General features: G+C 34.6%; 1 long non-coding RNA gene across 1 annotated transcript; it reads right to left on the bottom strand.

The window, feature by feature from the left end:
• Positions 1-17552: 17552 nt before the first annotated feature.
• Positions 17553-24649, bottom strand: LOC127848458 (uncharacterized). The gene is made up of 4 exons (XR_008034519.1): positions 24609-24649; positions 18828-19022; positions 18156-18311; positions 17553-17690 (listed from the first exon to the last, which is right to left on the bottom strand). It is a non-coding gene; the product is annotated as an uncharacterized LOC127848458 (long non-coding RNA).
• Between the last annotated feature and the right edge of the window lie 2463 nt (positions 24650-27112).

The raw sequence follows: 27112 nt of genomic DNA, 5'->3' as shown, positions 1-27112 counted from the left end.
GGGATAAGGGGCAGAATGTTCCAGGCAATAAAATCATTATATAATGATGTTAGGTGCTGTGTACGCCTGAACGGGTTTGATACATCGTGGTTTGATGTAAAATGTGGACTAAAAAAGGCTTCCTATTATCTCTTATGCTGTATATGAATAATTTAGACGAAGGTGTATGTACTGGAGAAAAAAATATGCATTTTGCTTTGTGCTGACGATATAGTTCTGTTGGCCGAAAATGCCCAGGACCTGCAAACCATGTTAGATGGTTTAGCTATTTTGTGTAGTCAAAATAAAATGACTGTCAATTGTGAAAAATCTAATATTGTTCACTTCAGAGCCAACAGTATCTCTAAAACTGAACATATATTAAAATTAAATTCCGAGACGCTGGATAGTGTTCATAGCTACAAGTATCTTGAATGAATACTTAGATTATAATGAAATTGCTAAATCTCTTACAATGTGTGCTTCAAGGGAACTTGGTCTTGTTATATCCAAAAGTAAGGCATTTGGTGGTTTTCACTACTCTACATTTACAAAACTATATGATTCATTGGTATGACCCATACTCAACTACAGTGCCCCAATATGGGGAGATATATCATATTCATGCATAAATGCAGTGCATCATAGAGATATGCGATTTTTCTTGGGTGTTGGGAAGTATACTCCGAATGTTGCTGTAAGTGGAGAGATGGGTTGGAAACCACCAATTGTTAGACAATGGGTTTCAGTATTTAGACAGTATTTTAGAGTAATGAATATGACTGATAATATAATTAATATATCTATATATATATGTGGTCCAAAGCTTGCAATGTTAAAAAGTTTTTATATATTGAAGAAACGTCTATTAGAAATTAGTAGTGCTCATGTGTTAGAGAATAATATTGGAAATGCTAAACCTACTATATCAATGTTGGAAGTGAAATTGTTAGATATTGAAAAGAATAAGTGGAAGCTATTGTTGAAGAGGCACAATGCTTTAAGAGGAAACGGTGGTAATAAATTAAGAACTTACAGAAAATTTAAATCACAGTATTGTACAGAAAACTATCTTTTGTGTAATATGCCATTTCAATATAGATCAGCTTTAACAAAGTTTAGGTGTGGTGTTGCACCACTAAGAATAGAAACAGGTCGCTATGAAAAAATTGATGTGTCAAATAGAAAATGTTTTAATTGTCCTGATTATGTTGAAGATGAAAAGCATGTGTTGTTTGATTGTCCGTTATATAGTGATATAAGAAAAGACCTAGTCTATGCACCCGATAATATGTTTGCAAATAATGATAATGTCAGATGATGACAAATTGGTTAGAATGTTTATTGACGAAAACCTTGTGTATTTATCTGCCAAAGCCTGCCATCATATTCTGGTAGAAAGAAAAAAAAAATTGTATTGTAGAGTTTGATCTTTTAATGTGTTTAAATTTTAAAAATATGTAAATAATGTTAACTAAATAAGAATTTTTCTTATTTTATTTTTTTATTTTATTATTTAGGTATTCATGGTTATTCTAGTCTCATATAAGAAGCAGTCACTAAAAGATGGACATTTTAAATTTTGTAGGATAATACACTGAATGTTTAGGAGAAAATTTTAGCATCTCCCATTTATAAATACTAAAGGGATTCCCCTTCTCTTGCATGATTTTGAGTGTTTGACCTGGATATATAGATATGAGTATCTAGTAGCTGCTTCTGGTATCATAATATGATACATTGTATAATAACAGCTGTATCATAAGTGTTAAATATCAAGTTTTCAAATCTCATAGGACGGTATACATTCAATGCTATTAAAACAGAAATTTTCTGGGGTGGAATAGATTCCTTTCTTGTTGCATAATACTATCATACTCACTAAACCATCCTCTAATCCTCTTAATTTTGTTTGACAAAATTACACTTCTTTACAATTTGTATTTGTACAATTTTAATTTTATTAAATTTTCTGCTGCAATTAAAAGTTGAATTGGCACTAGATTTGCAAAATGACAGCTTTATAACACCCATATCAATTAGATCTAAGATTTATCTTACTTATATATATTTTGTATTAATGAAAACCGCTATTTTAAGTAGAAAACTTGAATAAAATTCTCATTTGTGCAACTGAAATATATACATGTACATAGTTTTAGCTATTGACGTTGAATTGTATTTTTATATACAGTATAGTCTCTTATAACTCAATTGTGAGTGGCATTTATGTAATATGTTTTAAAGCTATTTTATTTATGTTTTACTATGTACATGATGACGAGACTCTAATAAACTATCTTATCTTATCTTATCTTATCTTATCTTATCTTATCTTATCTTATCTTATCTTATCTTATCTTATCTTATCTTATCTTATCTTATCTTATCTTATCTTATCTTATCTTATCGTTACTATTATTAAACTTATTGTTTGTAACAGGCGTTTTGTCGGTGCGATTTGAATCTGTAAACCCGCCCATTTTTGCAATGCATTTGTATTCACAAAAGATTCTTATAACCAAAGATCTATACATTTTGTGATAGATCTTTGTTAAAACGCGTATTTCACAATTTAATTTGTTTCCATATCAGATGAGCAGACTTAGACAATTACGAAATAAATAAATTATTGACATAGCCTTGCTAGCAATAGCTTAATTGGTACCTTGTGTAGTATATATGAAATTAATCGTACTGTATATTATTTGTTTTTATTCATAAGTAAATTCATCACTGCTAGCGTGAAATTCAATCAATCCTTACTTTCGCCGCATTATCCACGCAACATATATAACAACTACTGTACACATAATAATGGACACTGATGCATGGTTCATGCTGAATCGAAACCACCAAACACTCGTTATCCTAGCCGATGAGAACGTAATTGAAATCTGCCTCTACTTATGTATTTTACGACATGCTGACACTTTTCCTGTTCCTGATTTACTAGCAGTTTTCTTTACTTATACTTCTTCACTTTCGATAGTAATCACAAAGTCCCTTGCAATTGCATCATGTTGTTGACCTTAAAATCGTCCATACAATGTGAGAATATAATATTGTTACTTTCCATGCAAACAGCAAATACTTCCAATATATTTATGACGTTTTTTCTGTTTACATTGTTTTCAATAATACAATAATCTTTACTGGATACATTTATATTCGTGTGTAGTTAGGTTTGATTTAATAGTTACAAGTATAATGGCATATTTTCAAAGTGCAAAGTTTTGTAACTTTGTTATTCATTGACATATCTGAATTTTAGCGTGAATCGGAATTTTGTTATATTTTTGTTGAGTGATTTCTGAAATGCTAAACGAAGGTCAATTGAAATCGTTTCCTAAAAAATGAAAAGTTTAACAATCAAACACATTTTAACCAATTTATACCTAGTGGACTCTCCCATCCTTCTAAATTGGATAAATTTATTTCCAAAATTAGGGATGTCGAGTATATTTATTTCTATATTTATAATATTTCTTACACATATTTCCTTTGTGCAAACAGCGCTGACCCTGATGAGACGCCGCATCATGCGGCGTCCCATCTGGGTCTACGCTGTTTGCCAATGCCTTTTTTCTAGACACTAGGCATAAATGGGCTAATGAACAAAAACAATTCCTAACTTTCTTCTACCAATATTTAAATGCAGTTTCAGCAGTTGAATTATTATTTTTCACAGTTATAAGTGAATATTTAATTTCATTATGCAAATTAAATTAAGCACAAAACTGTAGCTTGTTCCTTGAGTTTAAAGCAAAAACCTAAAATTGAAACTGTTCATGCGTTCAGTCTCTCGCACACATAAAACACATTATTGTACATACTGCTTAACATTTTATCGCTTTCATTTTACGACTCCATTTCGTTGAGGTGGTAGGCATTTAGCAGTGCACCTTTCCGTCTTTATTCAAGGGTACTATTTCACTTATTCGATTAATTTATCTTTTTTTCCCTGATATTTGGAGATTTATCAAACCTCAAAATATATATCAACATAAGCATGTGCATGTGTTTGACCTAGAGATGACAAAGATTCTTCAGGGAGGAAACGTCTTGGCATTCTTCTTTATTTTCCTTGAATTGGGGCAAGCGATCATTTACCAAAACACTGATTAAACCTGAGATAATCGCATTCGAACTACATGTTCAGATATGAACAATTTCAAACAACAAAAACAAACTACGTTAACATAATGGACAGATAAAAAAATCCATATATTCCAAGTTTTTATATTTTGTAACACTAAACTGTGAAACGTATGCTGTATGGTCAGCGATATAGAACGGATCACCTATCCCGAATATAATATCGTGGGGCATACAGTCGCCACTGTTTGACAAGTGACGTTCTAATTTATTAGATTTTGCTAAAAAATGACTATTTTGTGTTATAAACACAAGGTTGTATTTTGGAATATACGTTAAAAAGTGTGCGCATATTTATGTAGTGTTTAGACCGTGTTCAGGCGGCGAGGAACTACTCATTTTTGCATAAATATAAGCTAATATTTGCATACATACATTGCCTGTGGATACTGTCCGTTATATCGAATGTATTGTATGATGGTTTATTGTTTGGTGTCCGCCGTCAAACAATTTATTTCATACGACATCTACTAAACAAGAACATGTATGCCGATTTTCACGGAACGTAACAGGAATAATGTTGAATAGTGTTGAATAGTTTGTAATCAATAATTTGCAACATCATATAGTAGTCCTCATGAAAATAATGTTTAAGACTTACATGACAAGGTGACTTTAAAAAAAAATCGTCCATAATATCGCATGGTGGACCTCTACCAAAATTTATTGAAAACGTGACCTTGGGGTCAAAGATGCCCCATCCCCATTCTCTTATATGCATACAATTAAACGTGTGAAATCCTCAAACTATAAAGTTTTATGCTGCCTTATTATTTGGCCTTTAGCATAATGTAGTGGTTAAGAGATGCCTTTGACAACTCCTCGGCATCTCCTACAAGGACCACAGCACACACGAGGAAGTCCGAAATAAAATCAGGCAAGCCATCGGGTTCCATGAAGAACTACTGACCACTGTAAAAAGACGCAAACTAAAGTGGTCCAGAACGATAAGCTGCATAAAGACGCATAAGCTGCATAAAGACGAGTTCTATTATTCATAGAAGCGCTTCCCTTTTCGATTGTAAAGTATACATTCATTGATTGATTTTTGAATGGCAGAACTGTGCGGTGAATGAGTAAATGCCGTCCACCAGACCAGTAAAATGTTCAGTGCTGACACGCATTTCCTTCGTTGAGAAAGATTGTCGGAAACGCGCACACCAAATTCGCCGAAATGTTGACTTAGTGGGCAATGAATGTATAAACAGAAGTACCATTAAAAAAACGAAATAGTGTATCTAACTCTTCTTACAATTGACTCAGAATTAGACCGTTTTTTTGTATAATACAAAAGCTTCAAACCTGATAACATGTATAACCTAAAGTTTGGTCAAATGGAACGCTTGTATTTTCGGCATTTAAAGTAGTAAATGTGAAAACAATAATCCAGCTCCTGAATGTATTTAACTTGTTTTGTTAACGGAAAAACGGGAAATAAAACAGTAAGAAGTTTGTATCTTTATGTTTTGCACACAAATCAGTAATTATGTAAGTGATTACACACGTAAGTTCAGGACCTAATATAATTATAAAAAACAACAACAACTTTGAACTGATTTATAAAGTGCTCATGTATAGACACTCGTATCTACATACAAGTAAATTAATACAAGTTATAATACTATTTAACCTCGCGTTTCAAATACCGAGACGTTTCTCCTGTGGAATGTAAAATTACAGTACAAAATAACAATTATCCAAGTAAACTCCAAAAGAACCTCGCATATTTTCAGAAATGCTTTCCCAAAATAGTCTATAAGTCCAATACCATTCGTAGTGTTATTACTCTCATGAGTATTATATTATTGACATTGCAAACTATGTTGTGACCTTTGTTTTTTTTGTCTCTTTAAATGTAACATAGCATTAATGTTTTTTTCCTTTCATATTAAAAAATGAATACACAATTTATGCATTTCATATATTATCATATAAAGGGTCACTTTTTTGTAATTTGCCTCAAGCTTTCAGGATAATTATCTTACCTACCTGAAAACAGTAAATTTGGTCCGATACATTGTGTGTTCGGTATAGAGCGAGTACACTCTATTACACAAACAAACACAAGATTTTAATACCCATCAGAAGATGTGACCCATTTCTCTTCCAGAATATTTAATGCAAATATGCCTTCAATTTCCAATTAAGTTCAACAGCCCTTTCGGATGTAAAACAAAACAGGCTATCATAAGAAACTCACACGAACTGTTTGAACACACAGCAAACACGTCCGTGTTTCACTAACAAGCCGTGCAGTATGCATAGGCTTACGTATGATAATCGTATCACTCAGGAGACCTGTTCCATCACCATTACTATATTTAACATTTTGTACTCAGGTGTCATGTTCACAGTAATACATATGCAGTCAAAAACATTAACGCTTAAAAATATTATTCAATAAGGAACTTGTTATTGAGATTGCTTTTATATGTTTTGACCATCTAACGAAACAATTTTATCCGCGTGTTCGTAACAGTACTGATGTAATTAAAGGGGCCTTTTCACGTTTGGGTAAATTGACAACATTGAAAAAAGTAGTTTCAGATTCGCAAATTTTCGTTTAGTTATGAAACAGTAATACTGAACATTAACCATGCTCTAAAATATCCATTATATGCATCTTGTGACGATTTAAAAACCCGAAAATTATAAAGCGTTGAAACGCGAAACGAGTTAATAATTTGGTGAGTTCTGTTGTTGTCGTTATATTTTGTGAAAATACGAGGATTGCTTATATAAAGTATACAAATACATTGGGTATTGTATGTGGAAGAATGGCCGAGTGGTCTAAATGGTAGACTTTTACTCCAGGGCTCCAGGGGTCAGTGGTTCAAGCCCTGCTGAGAGTTGCATTTTTTTCTTTTCTTTTTTAAATATTATTGTTGATTTTTTACTGGAGCTTTTTGCATCCAATGTTTACATTTATCAATATAAAGCATTTAATGATAAACTTCAAAGCATGCCAACATCTGTGAAAAGGTCCCTGTAACACATTATTGTATATATTGTGTATTGCAAAATTGCTAAAGCTAGGATTGGTTAAGTTAGGCTAAAGACATTATGAAATCAAAATTATTGTTTACAATATTAGCCTCAGAGTTCCGTGTACGCGGATTTGATTGAAACTAATCTTTCAAAACTATGATTTTATGGCATGAAAGAGAAGCGAATTCATTTTTTTATGGCAATTTGTTAGCTTTTAACTTCCAGGAGCCTGTGCCGTTAGTTTCTAGGTAGAAAATTACCTTCCACATGTCCTGTTCGGATGCCGACTCTGATAATTCGACACATAAACGTAGTCGGGATTACCTGCCCCTTTGTATACAAAGAGTCAGGCACAGACAAAAAAAATGACAGAGGCTCTGGAAATAGTAAGTTAACTAGCAAATATTAAAAGGTGGTTCGTTGTCATAGTATTTATTTCCCGATCATTATTGTAATTAAGTATTTCAATGGTATGAATCATTTTCACGGAACGATTGATTGTGTATGAGATTTTTCATTCTTAATAAGTTGAATAGTTTTCGGATTAATTAATGGAAAATGTAATTTCGGATAATTAACAATATTATTCATTATATGGATGAATAGTACCTTCAAAATCCTTATTTTTACCAATGATATGTACATGTTTATATAATAAATTTAATTCTGTTTAAAAATCGATAATGTATTTGTACATACATTTTGATTGTTTTATCAATGCTCATTAATAACTAACAACTATAGTATATAATACATTTTACAAGCCACTGCACATCCTACTTGAACTATTTTACATTGACCTATTGTACTTGCAATTTTTGCTATGATGGCTGAGAGAGCTGAGTTAAAAAACCTGAGTTAGAATAATTATTGTTGTAAATAATTGGTCATTTTTTAAATTTTAAATTCAACTACTAAGCAATTTACATAGTCATAGTACACAAGATAATTATTCTAGCATGACTACCGACTGAGCTTAAATCGAGATGCTTGTAATTGTCCTTGGTGGGATGATAATTCTGTGTTACCAAGGTCTTATTATTTAGACTTGCCCTGACACTACACTGCTTTTTTCTTTTTTCAGGTTATAAACGGCCAGTCAGTTACAGATGCATTGCAGAAATTTTGTTCAGAATTCCAAACTAATATATCAGAGCTCAAACCACTACAGTTTAAAGCAGTACAAACATTATTATCAAAAAAAGACTGCATCTGTGCTCTACCCACTGGTTATGGCAAATCATTAATTTACGAAATTTTACCTTTCATTGTTCCAAAATGTATTGTGATTGGGGTATGACTAAAATACGAAAACAGTACTGTTTTCGCGAAAACAGTACTGTTTTCGCGAAAACAGTAACATGTACCGAAAACAGTTAGAATTCCCAACTTTACAGCGTGATAGTGGCGCTAAACTATGATTTTGATGAATGTTTACAACAGTACGCAAAATGATGCTTTACATTAATTATTTCTTTTTTACGACAAGCATGTTATTACTGTTTTAAATGAAAGCATTATATAATACGAGGACATGATACCGAAAACAGTAACATGTACCGAAAACAGTTAGATTTCCCACCTTTACATCGTGAGAGTGGCGTTAAACTATGATTTTAATTAATGTTACCAACAGTACGCATTTAAATGATGCTTTATATTAATTATTTCTTTTGTACGATAAGCATTTTGTTACTGTTTTAATTGGAAGCATTATATAATATGAGGACATGATAGAGAAAACAGTAAATTTACCGAAAACAGTTAGATTTCCCATCTTTACATCGTAATAGTTCCGTTAAATCATGATTTTAATATATGATAACGTTAGAAAGCATTTGAGCGAAGATTCAAATATGTTCAAGACGGTACCTGTAATTAAGTCAATGGTTATATAAAAGAACACATCATCAAAATATATATTTTATTAATGAACACATGTTAAATATTGGTATTTTTGGTAGAGTAGACAAAATTAAATTAAATGTTTTACATAAAGACATCATGGGAATAAATAACATTTCATAATAAGATGCATATTAATTATGACGTTCGGTATAGGAACGTGTTTAAAAGTTTAAACATGTGCTGATCGCAACGACAATCAAGACAACAGCTTTAAAGTCACATGCCTATAAATAATCCCACCAAAAGGGAATTTTAATCACAGCATAAAGAAATACTTTTCATGCATAATGTGTCGACAATTAAGGCAACAGCTTGACATCAATTTTTAAAGTTTTCTTTTTGCGGATGGCGTTCTTGACCGCCCTGCTCGTTTTCTTTTTCGTTGGCAGGTTTTTTTAACCGGCTGAGGGTGTTTTGATCGGTGTTCTTGATCCATCAGTGGAAACCACTACATTTGGGTGAGACTTTCCGTAGTCTCATAAGAATTTTTTTATTTTCCGTTCTCTTTGTTCTTCTGTTAACATCTCCCAAAGGTCGATGGACACTAGGTGGTGTTTAAATTGTTCCGCCAATCTGTAAGTTCTTCTTAGGTTACAATCTGGTCTGCTGCGTTAGAGGGCCAATGGGTGTCTGTCTTATTTAATTGGTATTTTGTATTCCGAAGCTGTTTCTGATTGCGCTGTTTTTCAAAGTCGCTGGTTTGCAAATTGTTTTCCTCCCTTTCAACGTCTTAAACTGAGCGGTGCTTCACCTTACTTTCTTAATGCCTCAAAACTCGTGGTTTTGTCCATATATATTTCTCATTTTTGTCTATGTCTTTTACAGAGCCATGGCATTGCCTTTCCGGAAATGATCCTATGTACTCTACTATCGCAATGTTGTTTGCTATTTCAGGCATAATGTTCTCCGTCTTTTCTACCCAAGTCACCCTTTTCTTAAACTTGAAGGTGTCGCTGTTAGACGCTTTGAGTTGTAAGTAACATCTGTGGATGGAAATTATCTCTGTTTCAGCTGGCTGAGGGTCAAATGGAACATATTCTTTCTTTTTATCAATAAAAAGTCCGAGTACTTGGCTGGGATGCCCGTGTGTGTGAACATAATGTTCAGGGTTTTCTCGGGGTCGGCGAAGACTGGTCTGATTGTAGTGTTCAGGTTCTTAAAGGCGAAATCCAGATTCATAGTCGAAAGTGCCATCAGAATTACTACGACAAGATATACAGTAGAATTCTAGATTCTGATCATTCCAGCTTTTCTCAAGAGATTTCGTGATGCTCTGGCATTTAAAATGACTCCAGGTGTGGCATACCTAAAAGAATGGAAGAAAAAACACTTCTGAATGCGTGTGTATAATTGAAAGGGATACAAGCACGATAATATGAGTCGCGTTCTGATATAACTGGGCATAATGCATGTGCGGTCTGAACAGGCTCATCTCGGACGACACTTTACGCACATGCATTATGCCCAGTTTTATCAGAACGCGACTCATATATTCGGCTCTACGTTGAAATGCTTAAACACAGAAATTTGCTAGCCCAGTCCAAAATTATTAGTGCGAATAAATATAAAATGTACAATTAAAAAAAAATGAGTAACGTAAGCAAAGGATATAATTCCTACAATACTCAATATCCTTACAAATATTGCTCAAATTTCTATTTTACTATAAAACATCTGGCATTTTACCTTCATTCGCATGTAACATACCGCAATTACTCTAAGTATTCGGTTAATATTTTTGGTGATTCTTACTTTTCGGACAGTACATTTTAAAGCGCTATTTTAGCAGATTTCTTTCCTCTTTTCACTTATAAGTCTGGTGTTTCTTCGAACAACCATTTTTATGACCGGATTAAGATAATAATGCAGATAAATCCCTTAGGGCAATGGAACATTACAGTTGCGTAATTGGATTACAATAACATGTATACCGGTATTAAACAATGGTTTCACACCTGACAGATAACTGTGACAATACACTCCAAAAACGTAATGAACCCCTATAAGTAAGTAAGTAAGTAAGTAAATAGTTTATTATAGTGACATGTGCATTTCGTATGGTATAAACAATAATATATACATATAAAAAAGCACCCGGCCCATTGGACCTATAAGTCACCTTAGCTATTAAGCTCAATCTACACGTAAAGCATATACATACAGTTCTATGTCATAACAAGTGATGTACGAGTGGGACTGAGAAAACAGATAGCATATATACAGCAAATATATACAGCTTCAAGTGGTCCCGATTATATCGTCAATGTTTAAAATATTATAGTTATTCATAGCAAAAGCAGCATAAAACAATTGGGTATACTGTAATATCAAAAAGCTAATATACTTTCTTTATCAATAAGAGTTACAGCACTAATGCAGATTCAAATTTACAGTGGATACATTACGGACTGCCTGAGCAAATATGCTTTTACAATGAACTTTGCAGTCTTCCTGGGGTATACCTTTAATATATGACCAAACCTTTGTTCTGGGTTAAGATGGATAAAGTCGTTGAGCACGTTGGAAAGGTTAAAAACTAGTCCATGGGAGTGCAATGCAGCTTCGAGGTGGTCCCTCTGCGCCTTATGGTTAGGACAATGCAGCAGCATGTGGGGCGCAGTGAGAGGTTCCTGGCACCTAGGACATGCAGGGTCTATACCGAGGACATACTTTCCTGCGCCACCGGGTAATAGGGTGGTTCCCATCCTCAGGCCCGTGATGGCTCTGTCAAGCACAATGCTTGCCGAGTATCTGTCAGGCGGCATGAGGGTTTTCGCAGGTCTGGTAAAAGTATGTCGACGGGAAGACAAATTGTCGGTCCGGAGATTCCACTCACCCAATACAAATTTCTTTGTCAGGGAGTAGATCTCAGTAGGTGCCAGGGGTTCCCCAACATCTACGGCCCCCCTCAAGAGGCCCTCTTTGGCCCTCCTGTCGGCCTGCTCATTCCTACTGATGTTGACATGTGCTGGACACCATACTAATGTGACCTTTAAAGATTTATCTAGGCACTGTTGATGAAGTTCCAAATTGCTAGCTAAAATATCAGGCCTAGATCTGCTATTTCTGTTTTTTATGGACTCAAGAGATGACATTGAGTCTGATAAAATAGCAGTTTTAGTAGGTTTATTGACCAATATCCAGCACAGAGAGAATTTAATTGCCAAAAGTTCTGCTGTAAAAATAGAGAGATTGTTGCTGAGCCTGTGCGTTTTACTAATGTTTTTTGAAGGAATTACAAAAGAGTTGGCTACCAAACCAGAGTTAGGGCATTTGGAGCCGTCAGTGTAGATTTTTAGATGCTCAGCATACATATTATATATAAGAGAGAGAGCTTCTGACTTGATGAGTTGTGGCAAATCAGTTTTCGTTATTTTATTAGAGAGTGATAGGTCAACATCAATGGGTCCAAGCGTCCAGGGGGGGGGGGCCTTGGAGGGCCTCAGGTCTGCTACATGTACCTTGTCGAGACCGGCATCCTCAACCAGGGTCCTAATACTCGCACCAAAAGGTAGGGCGAAATGCTTACGCTTAAGTATTTTCCTCTTGATGAAGGTGCCAGTCCCGACAAGTTTGTTAACGGGGTTTGAACCATGCCGAGACTTAGCCCTGGCCCAGAAATTGAGGGGCTGTTGTTTTCTACGCAAGTCAAGAGGTAATACACCGGCCTCCTCCTTTAGCAGTGCACCCGGTGTACAGTTTAGGGCTCTCAGAGCTAGCCTTAGGGCCTTGTATTGAATGGCATCAACCACTTAATAATTCTGTAATAGTGAATGGTAAATTAAGAGGCGTGCTGTTATCCCCAGGCTCATTTAAAATATTTCGGTGCTCAGTCTCAAACCGCTTTTGATAATTCAAAGTTTCAACGGGAAGGTTTGAGTCACTGGAGACAGATTGGAAATGTCGTACCAAAAATGGAGCCTTTTCCCTTGGGGTAGTGGCAATTTCGCCTTTGTATTTAAGTAGCGGTACAGGGGTGAATGAGTTCCCTTTAATTCTGTGAATTTTTTGCCAAAAATCCCTAGTATTTTTCTTATTAATGATAGCTGAATCACAGAATTCTTTCCAATTTTGAGTGTTTGCGTCCAAAATAACCCGCTTTGCCTGATTTTCAAGGGATTTATAATCCCTTAAAAATCAGGCAAAGCGGCTTATTTTGGACGCAAAAAAACTCAAAATTGGAAAGGATTCAATACTGAACTTCCAACTTTTTATACCCAAATAAGTCGGTCTGATTTGAGTAATTATTTTATGATTGCTTTAATCAATCTACACGAAAAACAACAATGTTAGTTGAAACAATTAAAATTACGATTATGAAAATGTGATAACAACAAACAAATTTTACCAATCATGTTCTTTAGTTTTTCTCTAATTACAATCCATTAATGATCACAGTTTGATATTTATTGAAAATGCAACACAAAAGAACACACGAACCGCTACTTAAATCATACATTGCCGACTTTGCAAACTAATATATTAAAGCGATCAATTATAACACCCATTTGGTATGCTGTTTGTGGTTTCTTGAAATAATAAATTTCATTACCAATGAATAAAATAGTATTGGTTATGTTTTATCGATATCTATTTCTTGCTAACATGTTGAATAATACTGTTTTCGTATATTTGTTCACTGTTTTCGGGCGTACATTTTACCGTTTTCGTATATCAAAAAAAGAAAATGAATGTGTTTTTTTTAAATTAATTTAAATTATATTAAAAAGTTTTAACATATATGTTGAAATATCTTTAAACTACTATTTTTTTTTAAACCATGCATAGGAAAAAGCGATGTTTTAGTCTTAATATTCACAGTTTTCATATAATAATACACTGTTTTCTGGCGTACATTTTACTGTTTTCGTATATCAAAAAAAGAAAATGAATGTGGATTTTTTAATTAAAATCATAGTTAAACGCCACTATCACGATGTAAAGGTGGGAAATCTAACTGTTTTCGGTACATGTTACTGTTTTCGGTATTATGTCCTCGTATTATATAATTCTTTCATTTAAAACAGTAATAACATGCTTGTCGTAGAAAAGTAATAATTAATATAAAGTATCATTTTGCGTTCTGTTGTAAACATTCATCAAAATCATAGTTTAACGCAAAATCATAGTTTAACGCCACTATCACGCTGTAAAGTTGGGAATTCTAACTGTTTTCGGTACATGTTACTGTTTTCGCGAAAACAGTACTGTTTTCGTATTTTAGTCATACCGTTGTGATTGTTATTGTGCCTTTAAATGCCATAATAGATCAACATGCAAAATATTTATATGTTGTTCTTTTTATTAATTTTTAGTTGAAGAAACATATTGTTGAGACGTTGCAGACTGAAAGGTCGACAATCCGACTTATATTTGCATCTGTGGCTCTAGGCATGGGTGCAGATTGAGGCATGTTAAAAAGGTGATTCATGCTGGACCTCCTGCTTCCTTAGAAAGTAAGTTTAGGTATTTAAAGACTGCATTTGATAGTAAACAAGTTCAAAAAAGTTTATTTCATAGATATTTATCAACATTGAAATGCTTTGATTGTTATACCAAAAGTAGTGTCACATACACAGCATTAAACAAAACATTGGTCATATTGAGCATTGAGCACAAACAAGCTAATACAGTTTTTATCTGCTGATGCAAACAAACTGACCTCAGTACTGACCTGAGCTTAAAAAAGTCTATTCTGTGCTCTCAGCTCTAACATAACACATATAATCATAATTTTATCTTGAGCTGTTTATTACCTATTAACAAAGTTTTCCTAAAACTAAAGTATATACACACACATTATATTTGAAGCTTACATACAAGAGATCGGCAGAGCAGGAAGAAGCCATGTTGATGCCCTGGCCATTCTCTACTTTAACAAATCAGACATTGCATCTGCACATATGACCAGAGAAATGAAGGACTATTGTGTAAACTCAACTATCTGCCGAAGAAGTTTAGTTAACCAGTATTTTGGTTTTGAAACTCAGGAAGTCAAACAGTTTTCAATTTGTTGTGATTTTTGTAATAATGAACTGGGGATAGAATATGAATATGATTTTGGTAAACTGTCAGCTAACTAAATGCATACATATTATTATTACAAGATTCCTTTATAAATTGAATTTTCACATCTTTTTAGGAAAGTCTATCCTCGAATATTTTAAATATCTTAAATATATTTGATTGGATTGATTTATCATTTTCATTTTCGATATCTTGGCATGTGGGTTAAACATGGATTAATAGGTTTAGTGAATTTTACCGGAATGCTGCCATTACGGCCCTATTGTCAAATATCTATAGAAGTATTAAACGTGCATTGACATATAATAACATGCATTGACATATTTCAAATTCTTTTACAACCATCATGTAGCTTTTTTACTGTTTGGATATGCAACCATAAGTGTTGAAATAAAATTTTACACACTCATTTTAGGCATGCTCTTTATCCTGGTATTAAAACATGGAAATCCATCTGAATTGTTTATTTTCCAATTTCATAATAAAATAATGATTAAATATAAATTGCACACTTTACAATATTCCATTCTATACACAAAGTGTTAAGCTCAAATTTTGTACTAATGGGCTTCAACATAACATTTGGAAAAAACGAAACACAGATGAAACAAAATGTACTTTTTGGCTTGTTTGTACATTAGCTAAAGTCATTGAGATCAACTTTTGAACTAACAACGGCTCCTGGTATCGTGTTTTCATCAACATTCCAAATACAGTAGATATGACCGGTATACGTCTCTGAACAGATTTCGATTTCCTTATCTTACAGTTTGGTAGAGACATAGCCAAGAGAACATTAGCTAGCAATGTCTGTTGCTCTAATAGTTCATCAATGACTTCATGCCATTTAAATTCAGCCATGTCACAGAAATCCTTTTTGGCCAAAACACTGTCCTTGTTGCAGCATTCTTTTGCTGCATATTCAATTTCATTTAAAAGTTCTACAATGATACTTCCTCTCAATGGAGAAGACAATATATGCCCTGCTACTTCTCTTGGAGAGCTGGAACCTGATTAAAGATAACAAAGTATAAAAAAAAAAAAGAAATAACAATAAATGACAATATTGCTTGATAAATCTGTTTTTTTTTTCATTTAAAGAAATGACAATATAATTTATTTTAGCAAACATTAATGTATGTTTATATATTATAGTCTTCTTAAAAAGTGTTTTATACCTTATTGGTAGTCATTTCAAAAAATTAATTTGTTCAAACTGATAAAAATTAGTCATATATTTTACAAAAACAAAATATCTGAATGATAACCCTTTTAGATTTTTTATTTTATAAAATCACCCATCCCTTTGCTACATTTATCATCTACCACCGTTTCTATTGTGCTATCAACATTACTGCAGTTTAGTATAAACAATAATTATTTTGAAAACATATACATATACAATGTACATATATAATACAATATCATAAATATTTGTTAAGGATTGAAGAGATAGCCTGGCTAATTTGAAACTTCTCTCCTCAGATGCAGTTTCCACTGCAGTGCTGGAACACTGGAAAGTTTAAAACATGGCTCTATACTCCCAGGGGGTGATGGGTGCAGTGGATACAAATGACTGGTGCATAATGCAATTAAACATTTATAATAATACTCACTTATTTTTGTTTAATCTCGTGTATCTCAGACTCTTTCGACTCAGAGAAGTTCGGCCGTATTTACTGTTTCACAACACACATTCGTTGTCTGAAATGACCATTATCAGTTTTTGATTTGGGGTTAAACATTGTTGTTTGAGGCACCATGCAATACATAAATTTGACTAGATATTGAAAGACAAAAGATACCATATAAACCATTTAGTATTAGTAAAATTCTGTGTGAACTATATTATGTTTATCGGTAACACAATTTAAATTCATCAAAAACTACTTCAAGTATTCATGTCCATACAATAACACTGAAAAGAAATCTGGCAGTGCCATTTGGAGGGTGCATCAGTATGTTGCACTAACTTTAGGTCATCATATACTAGTTTAAAAACAGTTCAAATCACATTGTCAAATAAACTTACTTTTACATACTACTTGTAGTGATAAGTTGTTTATCAGTAGCTTGAACATAAAATATTGTATTTAACTTACCCCCGGCAGATTTTTCCGTGGTTCAAAGAAAACCCAGTCTTGTTTGTTAGACCGGAAACATTTAAGATTCCTTTAATTTAAACTATAAATACATATCTGTTCTACAGTATACCATGGAAGGGGACGTGAAGCAACACAAGGATTAGGTGTGAGAAGGAGAATTTAAGCAATAAACCAAGCCAGTCATTTAAACATTCTGACAATATATTATTCACATTTAAAACATTTAAAGAAACTTGTTCACAGACTTTTGAAATTTACACTATTAAACTTATTGTCATAGAATTTAGAATTTATTGATTCACAGCCTTTATATCAATAAAATAACATTATTCTATTACTATTATTAATAATATTATTATTATTAATCTCTTTTTATAAGTATTTTTTATATATATTTTCAATGTTTCTTACCTATTAATAGGAAAAGACAAATCAGTCTGTGTTCCCACATTGTTTCCGCTTGTCTCTGGCAGTTCTAGTAGTTCTGTAAACTCACCAACTTTTTCTGGGGAACTGGAGATGGAGCTGCAACATGTACTGGTGTTAAGGATTAATCGCCACGCTGCCATCTTACAGGATTTTTCTAATAGTAATCATATATAAATTTGATATCTTAGAGAATTCAAAAGATTAACAATTTAAGAGCTGCATATTGTTTTGACTCTAACCTTTTAGATAACACAGAGCTAAATGCCAAGCAATTGTAATTGTACCAGTCCAGGTCGATCTCTAGGTGCTTTGGCCATATTATAGAACTGCACAGTGGTTAATCTGAACGAATGCTGGTTACCAAAGGCAATAGAGAACCTTTCCTCAAGGGGCAGCTTTTTTTTAAACATGAATTTATAAAAAAAATCACCATAAATTTTAAGTCATGTATTCTGTATAAATGAATGAAATTATATTACTTTCAATCCCATGTAATACCAGTGAACAGTATGGCAAAATTAGAGTGTTATACACTGCTTATATAAAAAAAACACATTTTACCATTTCTATTTTTCCACCAAACTTTGCATTCATATTTTTTGCGCAACTGTCCCAAAAACTGTTTTCCGATTCACCTTCCTGTCTTGGCCTTTGATTGTACTCTGTCAGAAAAGATTTTTCTACTAGTGACCACCTGTTGTGCTTCAGTCTTTCATCCTAAAATGGATAATATTTATTTTAAAGATAGTACAAAAAATGAGATATAAATTTAGAGCTGTTAAAAAGTAAAGGATAAAGTTTATCAGAGAGTATTTACAAAATAAATAACTAAAAATAACCACTCAACCAATGTATTTTTGTAAATGCGCACTAATATGCTTTAACCGATTTAGTGTTGAAAATTATTTATCACTTACAAGCGCATTTACCTTGTTAAACAGCCAATTTACTAGATGGAGGCATTACATTTTGTGTAGGTGATTACCAAAAAATATTGTCTTACTAAATGTTTGAAGTACTGAAACCTGCAAACAAACTAAAAATAATCTTAAACACTAATGATATATAAATGCTGAAATAAGGCATCTATGTAGATATGACTACAGCTCTGACAGCATTAAAATGTATATATTTTTTAATGAATTAAACATTATTTTAACACAGTATTAGACTAATAGGTGACACATAAGACATTGTATATACAGTACAACAGTCAGTATAAAAGATAATCACCAGTTCAATTCTTTTGCTCTCCTGTTTTCGTGTTGTCCCTTATGGCGTGGATAGCAATCTTTTCGATCCCCGTTTTTGAGGGGTAAGCCTCGGCGGCGTACGGGAACTGAAATATGTATGATCTGGCCCAGATCTGTATTTTATTACCTGGAAACCAGGTGTCCTTTCTGTTGACTTAATATATGCGTGATCCATCTGAAATTATATAAATACTTAATAAAAAAAAGTTGTTTATCCTGCAGTTGTTGATGGATATATGTCATATTGGAATGTAACCGAATGTAACCGGTAACCAGTCTATTATATGTTATACAAGAGTTATGTCCCTTTTGTACTCTTCGTAATAAAGTAATCAACATGGTAGCAGCGTAGTGGGAATTTTCTCCCCAGAAAACAGAAAAATAGACACTATTTCCGACCTTAGATCGAAGATTGATCAACGCGAGAAGAAAGATGGCGGAATCGTCATTCAGACTGCCTATTTTGCTGAACGTCACCGACGGCAATGTGATGGAGAACTTCAAGAAGTGGAAGCGGGAATTCGAAGTCTACATGACGGCAACCGGATCTGACAAAAAGGCCGCTAAGGTGCGTGTCGCAATACTTCTGCACTGTGCAGGACCAAATATCCTTGATATATATGATAAGGCAAAGTGGGAAGATCCGGGTCACAAAGACGACCCCGTCAAGTTCCTACAAATGATAGAAATCTATTGTAACCCCGCAAAAATGAAGTTCTTGAAATGCACAGATTCTGGTAAACGCCTGTCCAGGAGCCGTTTGACAATTTCTTAACAGAGTTAAGAAAACGAGCGTCAACCTGTAACTTCAAGGACACTGACAGAATGATCCGTGATAAGATAGTATTTACCACATCGGGTAAATTACAAGAACTATTATTAAGAGAAGACGAGCTTGATTTAAACAAAGCGGTAAAATTGTGTCGAGCATATGAACAATCATTGAAACATGTCCAGGAAATGAGAGACAAAAATGTAAACAGAGTACAGCAAAGTACAGCCAGACCACAAAAGAACACTGTGCGAAACAAAACAAGCTACCAATTAAAGCAGCAATCACAGCCGTGTGATTACTGCGGTAAACTCCATGCGCCAGAAAAAAGAAGAATGCCCTGCATGGGGCAAGAAATGTTCCAAATGTGGGCACATGAATCATTTCCAAGCAAAATGCAGAACTAACATTCACATGGTTCAAAATAAAAATGCCGAACTTGAAAGTGATGAATTCTGGTAAGCACAATTTGACTCTAGAACCCGAGTAATAGCTACAATGATAGTAAATGACTGTAATGTGAAATTTCACGTCGACACAGGTGCTGAGATCAACACGATTAACCAGAAATTTGTGAGAAAAACACAGGTCAAAGGTAACGCGTCTACACTAAGAATGTGGAACAAAACGACGATGAAACCACTTGGTGAAGTGACACTTCCTGTAAAAAAATACCAAAACTGACAATATTTATTATGTCAGATTCATTGTTATCCCGAACGACTCTCCAGAACCTGTTAGGGTTGAAAACGGTGCAATATCAAGAAGTGAAACTCCAGCTGCTGGAGCAGTATTGAATTTTCATTAAAACAATTAGTTTGTCCTTTATTTAAGGCAAGTGACCGATTGCCCAAACAGTACAAAACAGCACAAAACAGCACAATACAAACCAACATAAACACAAAATATGAATAAAGTTGGGGTCACCGCCTTGGAACGGTCAATGCAAAGCATTGGGGGTTTAAACCTGGTTATAGAGCGCTCAACCTCATACTTGGCCCAGCAATATTCATAATACATTTAAGTGTAAATAAAATTTAACGTCATAGCATTGTAACTCAAATTAAACAATAATAAAAGGGAATTAAAACGCATTCATTTTAATTACTATTTAATTACTCAATTGCATTGAAGATACAAGAGTAACAGAGTTACAACTTTTTGACGAACGATCAAATAAAACTATTAACAATTGTCAACTACATTCCTTCTTTATAGAAAAAGATTTGAGAATATAGCGTCATGGAGTTAATATCTCAGATAATCATCGCGCAAAACAGAAAGAAGCAGCAATAATGGGTGTAATAATTCCAAGAAATGAACCTGAAAAACATTTACACAAATGCCTTTGTGGGGAAAGTTGAGAAAGATCTTGGTGATCTAGGTGAAGCTAAGCTCTACGTTGAAGAAGATGCCAAACCAGTTGGTTTGCCAGCGCGAAAGATAACAATCGCCATCCAAGGCCAAGTGAAACAAGAATATGACAAGCTTGTAGAAAGAGGTATTCTTGTTCCAGTCGAAGAGCCGACTGAATGGGTGAACCAGATGGCCGTGGTACGAAAATCTTCCGGGAACCTGCGTATCTGCTTAGACCCCCAACCTCTAAACAAAGTGCTGAAAAGAGAGCGGTACAGACTTACCACATTTAATGATGTCTTGCGAAATCTCAACCAGGCAAACTTGTTCACCAAAATGGATGTCAAAGAAGCATTCTGGCATGTGCGATTAGACGAAGAGTCGAGCAAGCTCACAACGATGATAACCACTTTTGGACGATTCCGATGGTCAAGATTACCATTTGGGTTATGTGGATCAAGTGAGATCTTTCCGAGAAAGCTAAACGAAGCTTTGAACGGTCTCGAAGTCATTTTTGTGATCGCAGATGATATCATCGTCGTTGGCTGTGGTGAAACAGAACAATCAGCAAAGTCGGACAATGACCGTAAACTTAAATCACTTGCAAAAAGATGCTCAGAACAAAACATTATTCTGAATGAAGAAAAGACAGAGGTCGGAAAAGAAGTGATCTTTCATGGACACAGAATAACAGACAAAGGTGTTTTGCCCGATTAAAACAAAGTGAAAGCCATCCAAAACATGCCGAAGCCGAAAAATGTCACATAGGTTCGACAACTCTGCGGACAAGTGCAATACATAAGCAAATGTCTACCTGATCTTGCGTCGACCATGGACCCCATTCGTCAACTAACACGTAAAGATGCCAAGTGGGAATGGACAAATGAGTGTGAGGAAAGCTGAGAAAAAGTAAAAGCGCAAATCACGAGCGCCCCCGTTTTGGCGTACTTTGATCTTGAAAAAGTAGTCGTGCTGCATGTTGACTCATCGCAACATGGACTGGGTGCATGTCTCCTGCAGGATGGACATCCTGTGGAATTTGCCTCGCGTGCTCTAACTCCCGCTGAGCGAAAATGGGCGCAAATCGAAACAGAAGCGCTAGCAATTCTATATGGACTGACGCGATTTGACCAATACACCTTTCGAATCAAATTAGTAGTGCAGAACGATCTTAAACCATTAGAGACTATTTTGAAAAAGCCTTTGGAACAAGCGCCAAAACGACTTCAAGATATAATTATGAAACTCCTGAGGTATTACATCGAGTTCCAGTTTTTGAAGGGCTCAGATCTCGTGATCGCGGACGCTCTGAGTCGTGCATATCCAGAATCAAAGGAAAATGAAACTGCATATCGGTTGGACATTCGAAATGTCAAAAATGATGCATTCGACCAGTTTCCAGATGAAAGAATTCCGGAAATCAGACATGCAACAGAAGAAGATTCGTCAATGCAAGAGCATTAGAACTTGATAATCACTGGATGGCTAAATAAAAGTGACATTAGTGCTAAACTCGGACAATATCACCCTCTCAGAGATGCTCGCAGTGTACAAGATGGAGTGATCTTCAAAGGGGAAGCAATAGTTATTTAAAAAAGCCTGAGAAAAGAAATGCTGCAAAGACTGCACAAAGCACATCTAGGTTATGATTGCATGGACAGAAGAGCCCGCGGAACGATATTCTGGCCGGGTATGAGAGCAGAACTGAAAAAGTTCACGAAAAACTGTGTGCAGTGTGAGGACCAAAAAACCCCCCCCTCAACAGGAAAAGTCGAAAAACATAGTGATGGACTACGACCGTAGGACAAGGTCGGATCGGACTTGTTCCAAATACAGAAAATATTATATCTCGTCGTCGTAGACTAGCACACCAGCATCATCGAAGTAGATCTTCTGACAGCAGCAAACAGTCATCAAGTGATTGACAAAATGAAGAAATACTTTGCTAGATTCGGAATTCCCAGAGAACTGATAACCAACGGTGGACCACAGTATACGTCCACAGAATTCCGTAACTTTACACAGAAGTGGGGTATAAAACATCACATCACGTCGCCCCTCCACTCATCATCAAACGGTAAAGCTGAGAGTGCTGTGAAAGCCATGAAGACGCTGATCGTCAAGTGCCACGAGTCGCGTACAGACCCGATGGAGGCGATCCTGGAGCAACGAAACACCCCTCGTGCCGACACCAAGAGGAGTCCGGCTAAGATGATGATGAACCGAAAGCTTCGCACCATGGTACCTTTGCGCGTGAAAGCAGAGCCAAGTTTTGAATCGCGAGTGAATCGTAAGAAATCTGTGAATAAATGGTATAAGAAATCTGTGAAAAAATGGTTCGATCAAAAAGCACACGATCAACCAAAAGTTAAAATCGGTCAATCAGTGTATTTCCATAAGCAGAGCAAAAAGCCCTGGCAGAATGGCATAGTTGAAAATATCAATGGTGATCGATATATTGTGCGTAGTGAAGAAAGTGGGCTGTATGCCAGAAATCGTGTTCATATCCGTCCGACAAAATTCGACGTGCAGATTCGCGAGCAATCTTCGCCTCGTTATGGCGATATGAATTCTGAAACTCGTAATAAAACTACTCGTATGACTGCAACAGCTTCAGCAGGCACCACACCATAACCAACAGCAGCTTCGGAATCCGGCCCAAGCCGATACAACCTAAGGCCCCGCGGAAACATCCAAAGACCCCGGGGTCTTGATGGTTTTGTGTAAAATCAATGAATAGTTTTCATGTATAAGACTGAAGATTAGATTTAAGGAAAGAGATTTTAGCTACCAGCTTGATAATTTGATCGGAGTTTTAAAATGTCAAGAAATGACAAATTGTTTGAACATTTAACAAATTGTTAAATTCTAGTCAAGTTAGTAAAAGACAAACTGCTTGAACATGTTTAATTCTAGTCAAGTTTGTAAAAGTTTATATGTTTAGACTGTTCTAAGAGTGATTACAATTGTTAAATGATCTTAGTTTTATATGTTAAGGCTATTTTTAGAGTTTAAATAATTGTCTTGATCATTTGAATTGATATTGTTAATGGATCTTAAGGACGTTTGTTTTTAAAGAAAGAGGGATGTTGATAGATATATGTTATATTGGAATGTAACCGAATGTAACCGGTAGCCAGTCTATTATATGTTATACAAGATTTATGTCCCTTTTGTACTCTTCGTAATAAAGTAATCAACAGCAGTTATATGTAGATCTATTTTATTAAATTTTGCCAGATTTTATCTATATATTTTATCTATAAAAATTAACCTTGTCCTTGACGGCTTGAATTTTAAATCTTATCAACTCATGAATGATTTTCCTAGGCAAATTCTACATTCATGAAAAGTACACCTCATGTACTTTTAGCATACATTTAAAGATTGCAACACAAAAATGATTTTTCAATAAGCCATAATCTTTTCATGTAGTATGATTCAACTATCCGAACTTATACTATATTTTAATTTATCCGAAACCTATTCAACTTTTGCAGCGTTCCATATTACATACAAGAAGAAATGCTCAGAGAAAAAGTTGGACGTAATCATGAATTAAATATATGCATATCGATCGAAGAATAAACGATTTCCCAATGAACGACCTTTTTAAAAAATTGGTTGACTTACAGTTTACATCGCGTCGGACATCGTTTCAATGACGCCAGACTTCTATTTGTTTACAATAGAAGCTGGGAACCAGACTATTTGTTTACAATAGTAGCTGGGAACCTGACTAACATAAACGTTGCTATTGGTAGTCAATTAAAGATCATAATTTAAGTAGCATGAAAACGGCGGAATAATGATGGGGTGATGGCGATGAATATGGTTTTGGTTTGCTGGTGCTGATGATGGTATGTGATGGTCAGGGTTTAATATATATCACAACATGTACGACATATACATTTAGTATTGCCATAAGACAAATATGAAACATTTAACAGGTGGGATTTGGTAGTCGAATGTAACACACACTCGCTACATATTTGATAAGAGACATGCACGGTGTAACGAACTTTGTAATCCTGCGTTAACTGATGTTCATGCATTCGTGTTCCATGGCTCTAACGCAATACTTAATCAAAGCGCCGAAGGCACTGAAGTTATTCGCTATTGAATCTTAAACGCAACTCAGTTTTCAAAATTATAATATAGCTTTTTATATCGCAAGTTTGAAATGAAAACAACCCATTCAAATTCACGGTGCCTATACCACGTGACTTTTTAAGATCTGTGTTGATAGAATTAAGCGCGACCCAGTTAACATTTTTAATGATATCTTTTAAACTATTTCACAACTTTTAATGGGATTAAGTGGAGAGCCCGCTCATTCGTGAGAGTTTTCTATTAGGCATCATGATCTTTTAAAACAAATAGGTATTCTTTCGGTAAAGTGCAACCGCGCGTTTGTACTATTAAGTTCCCACACTGATCCGACAATTTTCTAACCGTTCAAACGCGCGGTTGCAATTTACGGAAAATACATATTTGTTAAAAAAGATAATGATACCTATAGAAAACTTTATGAATGAGCGGACTCGCCACTCTATTCCATTGAAATGATGGACTATTAAAAAATATATCTTTAAAAATGTTAACTGTCCGCGCTTTATTCTCCCAACACAGATCCGAAAAAGTCACGTGGTATAGGAACCGTACAATTGATAAAGAGTGTGTCTTAAAGCACAGGTCGAGATGTGTGTGCACTATTTATCCTTATATTTATTTTATAGAGATAACTTAGACAAAATAACAACAATATGTCTCTTTTTGTCGCAGTTAGTTGCAGCACTGGCAACAATCTTTAGAATTTTGGTTGCCTTGTTAAATACTCACAAGCCTAGAATCATGTACATGTTTATTTATGTGTATCTAATACTCAATCTATTTTCTTTAAATTATTGAGCAACAATTTTGCCGACATGACAGACTTTTAATGCATCATGTCTTGATGTTAGCCGGAATTGAATCATTTCATAGGCCTAATTGATCCACAGTTGCCAATTTGTATTCTATGTTTAATTTGATTAAGTTGTTCGAGCTTTGAAAAGGCTAGTTTTCCTGCGTTTTAGCCCAACTATGACCAACTTTTGAAATTGAGTTTCCTGGGCTTAAATCTACTGCCCTCGGGCTAACAGGCAACCACTAAATATGTAAGTTATTCATGATGTAAGCTCTAACAGTGTATTGAACTCATTCATATTGCAAGTCTTCAGATATTAAAGGGACTTTTTCACGTTTTAGTAAATTGACAAATAAAAGAATTTAATATTTGGAGAGTTTTGTTGTTTCCGTTATATTTTTTCATACGCCGAAGATATCTTATATAAAGTATGAAATACATCACTCACTGTATGACTTTCAACGCATACCTCTAACCTTAGTTGTTCGCAAGCGAACAGGTAAAAACTGCCCTTAATCGAAATATTGGATTCCTACTTTTCACTTGACAACAGTTAACAAGATAAATGGCTTAGGTACCGGTGCTGCTTTTAATTATTGCGTCAACCTGTTTTACTGCAAAAATATTTGTGTTGACATTGCGTTAGTAGAATGTTAAGTATGAGTCAACAAAACGTCATTCTTTAGACAGTTTGATCAGGCTTATATCGGACGATACTTTACGCACGTGCATACAGCTTTGTTTTCCCAGAACGACGCTCACCTATTTTTAACAATTATTTCAGTAGTTTAAAATGAATATTAATGAGGTCGTTTTCGTACTTTACCGTACCGACCCCAAAATAAAAATCGCTATATTCTTTGTTATCAACCGATTGAAACCGGATTGTCAGTGGTATCCTTAATAAAAACACGATTTCTTACGATTCTGCCCACAGATATAGTTATGAACGGGGACTTTAAGGTATATACAAAGAAGGTAGAAGTAATTGATAACCAGGTACATGTTTTGCTTTTTATTCAGCCTATTCTACACTCGATCGAAACACAGACTGCTTATATTACTTATATATGTTTCAACTGCCCAACAAACAAGTAAATAAAAGTAAAGTAAAAGTAATATTTGAATATAAGTTAAGCAATTAAGACATTCATTTATTTCTATCCTCAATATAAATGAAATGTATGCACTATGTCTTACTTAAGCCATGAAAACAGGATGGTTATTT

This window comes from Dreissena polymorpha, chromosome 10 (assembly GCF_020536995.1).
Source record: "Dreissena polymorpha isolate Duluth1 chromosome 10, UMN_Dpol_1.0, whole genome shotgun sequence".
Lineage (NCBI taxonomy): Eukaryota > Metazoa > Mollusca > Bivalvia > Myida > Dreissenidae > Dreissena > Dreissena polymorpha.
This window is presented reverse-complemented; position numbering and strand designations above follow the sequence as displayed.